Source organism: Panthera leo, chromosome A3 (assembly GCF_018350215.1).
Source record: "Panthera leo isolate Ple1 chromosome A3, P.leo_Ple1_pat1.1, whole genome shotgun sequence".
Classification (NCBI taxonomy): Eukaryota; Metazoa; Chordata; class Mammalia; order Carnivora; family Felidae; genus Panthera; species Panthera leo.
The window spans coordinates 26,085,054-26,096,984 of NC_056681.1; positions in this window are offsets into that span (position 1 = coordinate 26,085,054).

The following is an 11,931-nucleotide window of genomic DNA, read 5'->3' on the forward strand; positions in this document are numbered from 1 at the left end:
ATTCTCTCTCTCTTCCTCTCTCTCTGCCCCTCACTCACTCATGCTCTCTCTCTCTCAAAAATTAATTAATTTAAATTAAATTAAAAACTAAAATATAAAAAGAAACCACACAGGGGCACCTGGTTGGCTCAGTGGGTAGAGCGTGTGACTCCAGATCTAGGGGCCTTGAGGTCAAGCCCCACACTGGGTGTAGAGATTACTTAAATAAATTTTTTTAAAAAGCACACACAAAGGGGCCCCTAGGTGGCTAAGTCGGATGAGCATCCGACTTCGGCTCAGGTCATGATCTCTGTGTTTGTGGGTTCGAGTTCTGCGTCGGGCTCTGTGCTGACAGCTCGGAGCCTGGAGCCTGTTTCGGATTCTGTGTCTCCCTCTCTCTGTCCCTACCCCACTCATGCTCTGTCTCTCTCTCTGTCTCTCAAAATAAATAAACAATGAAAAAAAATTTTTTGAAGCACACGTAAATATCATGCTAATCAACACATTGATGGGTTTACACTTAAGTTGTGGTTAAATATGGTACTTGTGTTGAATTCTACCACTGTTTTCTCAACTCTCAAAGCAGCTACAGGCTTTTAATAACATACAAAGTGCTAAGCACTGTGCTTGTTGCATAATAGGTTTTTCACATGTGGTAGGTATTTTTATGAGCAAGTGACTTCATCTCTCTATGCCTCGATTTCATCATCTATAAAATGGAGGTAATAAGAGCACTTACTTCATAGGATTGTCGTGAGAATCATATAAGTTAATATATAGAGGGCATTTTGAACCATAACAACCATAAACATGCTTAGTAAATTTAAAAAATACATTGTTATTTTTTTCATGTTTATTTTTACTTTTGAGAGGCGGGGGAGGGACAGAGAGAGAGGGAGACAGAGGATCTCAAGCCGGCTCCACGCCGACAGCAGAGAGCCTGATGCGGGGCTCAAACCCACGAACCCATGGGATCACGACCTGAGCCGAAATCACGCTTAACCAACTGAGCCACCCAGGCGCCTCCCAAAATACAGGAATTCATGCTGCTCCTCTCCCCTGCTGTCCCAGCTCTTGGCAGGTGCAGAGAAAAAAGCTCTCACTGCCTCCCCAGCATCACATAGCCCTGTCCCTTGGGTTCCAGGCTGCCAAGGCAAACCCAGTTCACCGCTGGATCCACAAGCAGTGGCTAGTATGATGAGCCCCATATAATAGTTGAGGAAACTGAGGCTGTGCAAGGTAAGGAGGTTTGCCTGAAAGCCATAACTGGCCAGTGGCAGAGCTGGAACTAGACTCCCAGCTCAACCCCCACCCTGTGGGCCGCCCCCCCCCCCCACCTTGTGTGCTATGCTAAGGAGTTTGAGCCTCAGTCAACTCCCAGTCTGATTGGAATAATAATAATAGTAATGACTGCTTCCTGGAGTGACTGCCGGCATTCTCTGAGCCCAGGTATGTGAAAGAACTCTATTGTAAACTACTCAGTCTCAATTGTAGTGTCATTAAAGGCCACCTTCATTTGCAAAGTGGGTTCCTCACCTTTCATTTTCTGCTGGAACACCCAGATTTCTCTCTGCCCCAGTCGACCCACAGAAGGAATTCTTTCATGCCTTTCAAACCTAAAAATGGGCCATTGAAATATCTGCTTTAAATATACCTGCCTAGACAGGTACACAGAGTCTGGCCAGGTATTATTCATTAGTTATTATTAACTAAGCATGCTAGTCGCAGCCATCAAGGGAATAACCCTGCGCCAGGCACTGGGCTGAGTGTTTTACACGTATTATTACACACTGATGCTTGCGTCCCCTTTACGAGGTAGAAAGCGGTGTTATCTCCATGTGACACACGGGGAAACTGAGGGCCACAGAGGCAGAATAATTATTCCAGGTCATACTGCCAGGAAGTGTGCTGAGAGCCGAGATTAAATTCTAAGCCGTGGTCTTAACCACTTTGCTACCCTGTAAAAGTTTTAGCATGATGCCTATGAGGTGGCACTGGTGAGCAGGTGAAGGGACCCTGCATCTCCCGAAGAGCCCCTCGCTCCCTGCACAGCCCCATTGACTTTCCTTTGCCCGGGGAAGTGAGTCCGCCCGTGCCTTCTCAGCCAGGGAAACTCTGTCCTGAGGCTCTGCTCCTGGCATCTTCCTTCTCCTCCTCCTTTCCCTCCTTCAAAACAGAGAAATGCCCTGGGGTGGGCATGGAAGTTAGGATAGGAAGGAGGCCACTCTTCCTCTCTCCATTCCCTACAGAAGCAGTTCTCTCCTCGCTGCTGTCACTGAGGAGGATGCCTTGGTGGAGGAGGGTGTAGATATCTATGGAATGGGTGGGAAGGGCTGGGGGCAAAGCACACAACAAAAATGGACTCAGTCCTGGTTCTGCCCTCCTGGAGCTTACAACCAAGTAGGGAAACGGACACTAATTCAATTTATCTCATAAACAATTATGAGGTTACAGCTGTGTTAAATGCTAAGAAGACAAAGACACCGGTGAATAAGAGGAAACGTTTTAGGTTTTAGGGCCTGAGAAATCTTCCCTGAGAAAGTGATGGTCCAACAGCGCTCTGAGGGGATGCAGGCTACAAGGTGGAGGGAAATGTGTGTGTGTTCTGGGCACTGGGAGTAGCACTTGCTAAGATCCTGGAACACAGAGAACTGAGAGGAGGCCGTATGTGGCTCGAGCTAGCAACTGGAGAGAAAGAATCCGGTGAAGAGGGCAGGGCTAGATCACGAGACCTTAAGCAATGAAATCATTGGAGGGTTTTCAGCAGACAGATTAGTAATGTGATCAGATGTAAATAGAGCATTTTGCATCGTGTCTGGCACAATGGTAGCTAATAGAAAGCAAAAAAGCCCTCCCTTCATTCTGCAAGTTTCTGTACCTGTAGATAATATTTTATCCCAATTTCTCCAGACATCAAATGAATGAATGCTCGAGTTATTTATCATCATTATTATTCATAGTGGTAACAATATTACTCCTAATTTGCTTCCCCTGAATTGCCTAAGGAGACGATTTTTTAAAAGGTATGAGACACAGTTAGGAGAACACAGCCCTGGGGCACCTGGCTGGCTCAGTCAGGAGAGCAAGTGACTCTTGATCTCGGAGTTGTGAGTTGCAGCCCCATACTGGCTGTAGAGGCTACATACGTACCCATGGATGTACATACATACACAAACTTGAAAAAAAAGGAAAGCAAAGAAAACACAACACTATTGCCCACCACTGCCCTGAAACACACCCCTCAGAATGGCCCTTTTAAGAAGAGGCCCCACTGCAAAATAGTCCATGATCCGTTTTTGGCTTTTGACCTGGGTCCCAGGTGTGAACCACTTACTGCTTTCCCCATCCTGAGCCTTAAAACAGACAGCATGCCTTACTTTTGAGAGAACGTCCCTTCCATTTTTTGTGACGATCATGAAATAAGGTATTCACCCATACTTGATGGGTTTCTAACTTTTGGAAGTTCTTTGAGTAAGTCTTGCTTCTGCCACTTGTTACCCAGCAGAGCCACCTCGCCTGGCTGAGCTTTACCGTCTCCATCTGTAACGTGTGGGATGGTGAGTGTTGAAAGGAATGACGCATGCCCTCATGTCTGTCCTCGTGCACATTGGCACAGACTTGAGCCTGGAGATTTTCCCGAAGACACATCAGCTGGGCTGGTGGTAGAGATAGTGACAGGGAAATCCAGGTGCCCAGTAACCAGGCCATGTTTACCTTTACAAGTTTTAGGCCCCAGGCCCACCCCAGTTCTGTTTCTGTTCTCAGGGCCTCCAAGAGACCTCAGTCCACCTTCCAGGTTTCAGGGTTCCACCTGAAGTTCTTGTCTGTTACTCCCAGGTGGATGCCTAAAGGATCTTACATTATAAGATCTTTTTCATCCCCCTACTCCAGTGCCCTCAAGCTTCTGCTTAAAACCCTGACACAGGTCACTCTTTTTTTTTTTTTTTTTAACGTTTATTTATTTTTGAGACAGAGAGAGACAGAGCATGAACAAGGGAGGGTCAGAGAGAGGGAGACACAGAATCCGAAGCTGGCTCCAGGCTCTGAGCTGTCAGCACAGAGCCCGACGTGGGGCTCGAACTCACGGACCGCGAGATCATGACCTGAGCCGAAGTCGGCCGCTTAACCGACTGAGCCACCCAGGCACCCCTGACACAGGTCACTCTTGATGCAAAACCCAGAGTCCTGGAGGTAGGATTGAGGCCACGTAATGTTTATGTGTGTAACATCTTGTCCTTTCCTCGGCCAATCCATATGGACAAAATGTCCATGTCAACACATATGACTGTCATTCTTTGTAACTGCTTCACAGAACCCCACAGGATGAATGAACTGCAGTTTATTTCACAACGGATCCTGCTCATGGACAATTCATCTGTTTACAAGTTTTTCCCATTACAATCCTGGTTAGCAAGAACATTCCTCTATATTTCCTCTTCATATGTATATACACTTCTAGTTTTATAGTTACTGTTCAATTGTCCAAGATGACTATGGAACAATATATTAGTTACTTTTATAATTTTCCAACGTTTTATTATGGAAAATATTCTAACATTCAGCAAAGTTGAAAGAATTTATGGGGAACACTCTTATACCTCCACCCAGATTTTGCTGTTAACATTTTATCCATCCGGCCATCCATCTTACTTTTTGAAGCATTTCAAAGTAAGTTGCAGACGTCAGTACACTTCCTTCTAAACATTTCAAAATGCATTTCATTAACTAGAGTTTAACATTTGTTTACACTTTTTTGTCTTCAAGGTAAGATTTGCATAAAAGACAGGAACACATCTTAAGCACACATTCCTGAACACTTATATGCACATATACACAGGTGTGTGCTTGTGTAACCCAAACCCCTATGAAGATACAGAACATCATCATCACCTTGGAAAGTTCTTTTGTCCTTTCCAGGCAATCTCTGCCCCAACCCTTGCAGAGACCATTGGTGTTCTAATTTTTTCCACCACTGATTGCCTGTTCTAGGTCTTTATGTTTTTTAATGAGTGTGGGGATGGGGGGAACACTCCCTACGTACAATTTTTTTCTTCCTTTTATTTTAATGGGAGAAAAAAAGTATCTCACCTCCTCTCCAACACCTAAAGGAATTTCTTCCTGGTCAGATAAGTTCTATTCCTTCTTTGAGTTCCAATAAGCAATTAACTTCTCATTCCCTGGGACACATGTATTTAGGCTCTGAGCTACCCTAGTGTAGGGACCACAGTTACCCGACAACAGGTGCTCAATAAATGTTTCTTCCCTTGAAACCCTAACTTATTTTTCTCTTACTTTCAAACACACCATGAAGTACCTGTGGGTTTTCCTTTATTTCTGGAAGCTCAGGTTTGACTCCTGAGGGGGGTAGGATGGTAAAGGGAAGAAGGTCAGCAGCCTGGTCTCATTCTTCCATCAACCCACTGAGTGACCCTGTGCAAATGTTTTCCCCAGGCTGGGCACTGGCTTCCCACACTGTCAAACAAGGAAGCTGGGACGGTGTGGAATGGGGCCAAAAACCTTAGTGTCATTCTTCACACCCTTCTCTCATGTTTCCACACAGGATCTACCAGCATATCTGACAGTTTTTCCTTCAGCTCTGATACCAAATCTGACCCTCACCACTCTTCAGTGCCAGCACCGTGGTACAAGCTACGGTCCTCACTCCACCAGAATCCTGCACCAAGCCTACTCACTGAGTCCCTAGCTTCCACCCTTGCCCACTCCTGTCTGCTCTTCCAGAGCAGCCAGGCCGGTCTTTGTCCAAAGCCCTCCTGTGACTCCCCATCCCACTGGGAGCAAAAGCCAAAGTCTTTCCAAGGGCCCCCATGACCTTGACCCAATCCACCTCCTACCATCTTCAGTTCTCACCACACTGACCTCTGCTTTTCCTTGAGCATGCCAAGCATACTCTGACCTCAGGGCCTTTGCATTTACTTTTCCCTCTACCTGGAATTCTTCCCCCCAGATATTTTCATGGCTCATTTCTTCACTACCTTCAGGTCTTTGCTCAAATGACACTTTATTAAAGATGCCTTCACTCACCTGCCTATTAAAGAGCAAGCCTTCGCCTTCCTCCTCCAGCACTCCCCATCTCCACTTACCATCGTCCAATGTGCTATGTATTTACTTATTACTGCCTGTCTACCTGACTCGAATGTAAGCTCCATGAGGGACAGCTTATTTATCTGTTTTGACCACTGCTATATTTTGTTCACTGTGCACCTAGAAGAGGGCCTAGTTCATAGTAGGTGCTCAGTAAATATGTGGGGGAGTCAGGGAACATGGGTTTGGGACTTACCTCTAGCAATGATCTTTTCTAAGGCTTGGATTCTTCCCTTTAAAAAGGCTCTCAATGTTTCCCTCGTTGTGTTGTGAAATATAACGTGTGTTTCCATGTTATAGAGTGCTGCCTAATTAAGAGTGAAGAGGCCTTATGACTTAGGGCACTGGCTTCCAACACCAGGTCACTCAGGTTCCCTGGCCCTTCTAGTACTTGCTTCAGAAGTTTCCTGAGGGTTTATACAAGAGGCCACGAGGAAAGTGCTTAACACAGTGTCTGATATAGTAATAATAACAACCGTCCTTGTTGAGGGGCTGGAAAAGAAGGATTCTAGTTCCCGGGATTTGCTCTGGATCTGGACTCTGCCTCCTCTTTTGTTTTGGGATAAACAGACCTGTCCAGACCCGTCCTTATCTCCTCTGGGCAGGCCCTCTCTCCCTCCAAGCTTCAGGAAGTCCATATACACAGACTACTACAGATAACCCTGCCTGCAGGCTGGGCTTTGGAAAGTGCTTACTGAGTCATGCTGACCTGGGGAGGAGTGGGAGAAGGCAGGGTGGCAAGCCCCAAACCCTAGGGTTGCCCCCTTGGTTGTTAGGTTTATGCCCACGGCCAGTCCATTCGTCTTTCAGGTCTACCCACAGATGGCTTACCCCCACGGACGCTTCACCCCCATCGAACCTGCTCACAGCCTCCCCTCCTTCCTAGAATGTACCGCTTTGCAATGTCTTTGAGCGACTTTCTAAATGCAGTGGGTCTCTCCCATCAGATTGTGAGCTGCTGGGGGGAAGGGGGAAGGGGGCGGGGCAGTAATCTGTCTGGGTCACCACCGTGTCCCCAGCACCTAGCACAGGGCCTGGGACACAGAAAGTATTCCGTAAATACCTGCTGCCGGAATGACTGAGTGGACTTCTCCATCTTTCAGATGAGAAAGACGGTCTAGAAGCGAAAGTTCCCCTGGTAACTCCTCCAAGGTTACACCCAGGCAGTGTTCTCGGCACCCTGCGGCCATTTGCATTGCAGTCCTACCTCAGGCGAGGCCAGGCATTCATTTTATAATTGTCCTGAGGAGAAAAACAAAACAGACAATAGAGATCCGAGGCCTCATTTTCTCAGGCAAAGAGATTCCAACCATGAATTTGAAATAAGGGGTGAGATTCTCCTAAGGTGGAGGCATTATCACCCCCACCCTCAAAACTAGGAACTTCCCAAGGGTACTTTAAAAAGCAAATTTCTAAAAAGAAAAAGAAAAAAAAATACACACACACACACACACATATATATATATATATATATATATATATATATATATATATATACATATATATATGTACACACACACACACACACACACACACGCACATACATATATATATATATATATATATGTTAAATAAAAAGCACATTTCTAGAAGGGACCGTTTAAAAGTCCATTGGAGCTTAGGCCAAGGGTCTTAAAACAGCTTCACCTTTATCCTAGGAGTTCCACTTCTAAAATTTACGTCAAAGAAAAATCTTGAGATTCAGGCAGGTTTTCGAACAGGTGAGCAACTTCTCTACATCCTATTCAAAAATCGGAATTGGAACTGTCCTAGAAGTCCAACAATAGAGGAATGTTTACATTAATGTGCAAGTATAAGGATAGAAAGCTAAAAAGGAAATGACCCCTCTCCCCACAGCTTTCAGCAAGCTCAGAGCCAATTTGAAGCCTAGTCAATAATCTCTCTACTGCTCCACATGTTGGTGAGTTTGCACCCTACCTGGTCCTGATTTACGTGGTTTTTTGTTTTTTGTTTTTTTTTTTTTTTTTTGGTTTTGGGGTTGTTGTTTTTTTTAACCCTCCTACTTTAAGTGGCTCATTTCTTCAGCCAGTAACAGCCTCCCAACAGGGGAGTTTTGTCTGGTTCACTGCTCTGTCCCAGCACCCAGCATGATTCTCAGTAAAGACATGTTGCATGAATGGACAAATACATCCACAGGGTTGACTTCAAATCTTGGGCAATTTCGCAACTCCTACCCGAATGAAAGGGGCCAACCCAGCAATTCCATTGTAAGACCCAGGAATACCATTCATAAGATATCTGTTTGCATGGATACCTCTGTATATGAAAAGGCAAGATGCTGAAGAGTGTAGTAGTGTATATAGGAGTCCATGGTGCGAACCAAAAATAATAACTCAGAGAAAGAAGTCTCAGCCATTCTAGAATGATCCTAAAAGCACTTTTGGGAAGTTCAGATCTCAGTCCTGCCCCTAACCAGCGTGGGACCTTGGATAGCACCTTTCCTCCCTAGGCCCCAACCCCCTGCCCCCAAAAAACAAGGATAAGAGTTAAGACCTCCTGGTGGGGTTACTGAGAGGATTAAGGAAGAAAATGCAGGTAAACGCCCAGCGCCTCTCCCGGAGTGAGTACTCAGATATATTAAAGTAGAAATTTATTTCCCTTGCGACAGGATGGGAACAAAGATCATTTAACTTCTTTTCACTCCTTTAAAAATGTATTCTGTAAATAAGTTCAAATTGATGAAAGAGTTTCAAGAATACAAAGACTACCCATACACCCTACCCAGAGTCAACAACTGTTTATCTTTGCCATATTTGTGCTTTTAACCGCCTCTCCGGGTTTTTTTCTTGAACCATTTCATCCCTCTGTACCTTACTTTCAGCATGTAATTCTGAAGAACAAAAACATTCTCCTACATAACCAAAGTACAAAGGAAGTTGAACATGGATACGATAGGATTATCTAGTTTAAAATCATCTTCAAATTTCATCAATTGTCCCCAAAATGTCCTCTTTTAAATTTGTGGTTAAAAAAAAAAATAAAACCTGCATAATATAAAATTGACCATCTTAACCTTTCTAAGCATACAGTTCGGTAATGTTGAGTATATTCACGTTGTTGTGCCAATAACATATTTTATGGCAATTGCTTACCTCCATCCAAGACCACACATTGGATTTAGTTGTCTTGTCTTGTCTTTTTTTTTTTTTTTCTTTTAATCTGGAACAATTCCCCAACATTCCTTTTTTGATGACTTTCATGACATAGGTGTTTTGAAGAGTCTAGGCCAACTCTAATTTTGCATTCCGTTATGTGCTTTTATAATAAAGGAGCTAGTATTGGAGGTCTGATGAGTATAATAATAAATGGAAACACGAAAATGTCCATAGTATTTTTCTTCCCCAGTTTTTGGTAGGAGGAGGACCTGGAGTCTATCCCTTCTGTTATAAGGCCCTTGGGTGACATGCCAGATCCTAATGGTGATGGAAATGTTCTGCATCTCCTACCAGTGTTAGTATTTTGCTTTAGAAGATAGGATCTGTACGTGGAGGGAAGCTGGGTGAAGGTATAATGGATCTATTGTTTCTTACAACTGTACATAAATCTACAATTGTCACAGAATTAAAAATTTAATTTTTTAAAAATGCTTTTTGGCATTTCAGAGCAGGAAGGGTCAACCCTTCTCCCAGGAAGAACCTGGCCCTGTGGTGGAATTCCCAGCGGGAATCCTCGTGCCTGAGAAAGGACTTCTTAATGAGCTCCTTTCACTTGCAGGGGTGGGGGGAGGGCGCCTCCTTTGCCCTCCACAGGGACATTTTAAAGTGAATGAAGGGAGCAAGGTCTCTCATTAAGGCTGAAATGGGAGCTGCTGGGGGCGGGGGTTTTCTAGAAAGGAGGCCTGGCCCCAGGTCTGCATTTCCTGCGACAAAGTTATGGCATTAACAATAATCACCACTCCTGCAACCAAGAATGGACTGTGAAGGGTAACATTTGGAAAGGCCGTTTTACCTATTATTTTCATTAACTGCCAAGTACTTAATAAAATTGAAAAATTGTAAAGCCCTAAGTAGGCATCCTTGGGGATTAGTTATGAGCATTATATTCTCGCTCAGAAGAATAGTAGGCAGCATCTAATAGCATTTATAGTTGAAGCCAAGAATGGCATTGTCTGAGATTTTGAGGTTTTTTTTAGAGGATTTGGAATTTTCCTCAAGGCTGAGGGAAGCTGGGTTGGAAGAAGAGCGAGATGCTCTTAAGAGCATCATCAGGGAAACGAAACTACCCCCGGATCCCTGTTTAGGGTGAAATGCTAATTTCTGAGATCAGTCATGGTCTCTCCCTACCTAGAAAATTTGGCCATTTTCTTGCTGTTTAGAACCCAGAAAGTCTGAACATAACATTCCTTGACCCTCATAGGAATTTCTCATAAACAAATCATCAGAGGTGGGGGAAAATGCTTATTGCCATATTTCTGTAAGATTAAAAAATTGGAATAATAATAACAAGCATTTGTTGAGCACCTACCATGGGCCAGTTGCTGTGCTGTTTCATGAACGTTGTCTCATTTCATTCTTTCAAGTAGGTTCTATTTTTGTCTCCATTCTTACAAATGAAAAAAGACATGGAGGCACAAAAAGGTTAGTATTTTGCCCAAGACAACATTATTAGTAAGTGAGGGAGACAGATGTGCAAATGACAGCAATAATGCAACGTGATAAACTTTAAAATAGAAACAATATGAGCGACTATACGTATGCAACGTGATAAACTTTAAAATAGAAACAATATGAGCGACTATACGTAGACGATGTTACGTGTTGTCCACTCAGGTGTTTCAGGTAAAGCCTAGCACATGGTAAGCATCTAAAAATGGTTGTTATTATTTATACTTCAAACTTGAATGTGCCCAGGAATCACCTGGAGATCTTGTTAAAATGCAGATCCTGAATCTGCAGCAGGTCTGGGGGTGGGGGACGGGTGCTAAGAGTCTGCATTTCTAACAAATTCCCAGATGGCGTCCATGTCATTCAAGGATCACACTTTGACTATCAGAGAGTAAATAGGTTGGGGAAGTGGGAAGCGCTGAATATTTAAAAACAAAACAAATCACAGAAACCCCAAGGACCTGTGATGTGGGAGAAAACTGGAAAGTAAGACAGTCATTGTGTTACTACAGTGTTGGACAGCAGCTTTGAGTGGATTTCTTTCCCTCTATTTTCTTTTCTTTTCTTTATTTATTTTGAGGGAGAGAGAGAGCACGCATGTGAAAGGGGTAGAGAGACAAGGAGAGCAGGCTCCGCACTGTCCCAAGCAGGCTCCGCACTGTCAGCTCAGAGCCCGAGGCAGGGCTTAAACCCAGACACTGTGAGATCATGAGGCAAGCTGAAATCAAGAGTTGGATGCTTAACTGATGGAGGCACTCAGGTGTTCCCCCCCCTTTTGTCTATTTTCGGTCACATGGGTTAATTCAATTCCATAAATATTTATTGAGTGCTTCAGCACCAGTCACTATGGGAGCAGAAATGAAAGAAATCCAATGGTTTCCTTAAGAATTTTTTTAAGTTAAAAATAATTTAGGGGTGCCTGGGTGGCTGGCTCAGTCAGTTAAGCATCTGACTTTGGCCCAGGTCATGATACCACAGTTTGTGAGTCGGGCTCCATGCTGACAGCTCAGAGCCTGGAGCCTGCTTCGGATTCTGTGTCTCCCTCTCTCTCTGCCCCTACCCCACTCATGCACTGTCTCTCTCTCTCTGAAATATAAATAAACATTAGGGGCGCCTGGGTGGCTCAGTCGGTTAAGTGTCCGACTTCAGCTCAGGTCATGATCTCATGGTTTGTGGGTTTGAGCCCCACATCAGGCTCTGTGCTGACAGCTCAGAGCCTGGAGCC